Raw genomic sequence first — 255 nt, forward strand, 5'->3', positions numbered from 1 at the left:
CGAGAGTGATAGTTTGTTCTCTTAAATGACATTTTTGAACTGATTCTTATTGCTGATTGATTCGATGCTTCTCAAAAGACATTTTTGGTATGAAGGAGGATCAATTTAGATGCTTAATACTTTCATGAGAAGATTAACATGCCTTGAGTTCAAAGTTAAATGAAACCGCTTGATGTTTTGATTCATTAACCCACTAGTTGAACTTGGAAGCACCCGAGTCAAGTATCTCGTCTAAAGTCTCTTGCTTATACATAT

This window comes from Eutrema salsugineum, unplaced genomic scaffold (genome assembly GCF_000478725.1).
Source record: "Eutrema salsugineum unplaced genomic scaffold, Eutsalg1_0 scaffold_11, whole genome shotgun sequence".
NCBI classification, from domain to species: domain Eukaryota; kingdom Viridiplantae; phylum Streptophyta; class Magnoliopsida; order Brassicales; family Brassicaceae; genus Eutrema; species Eutrema salsugineum.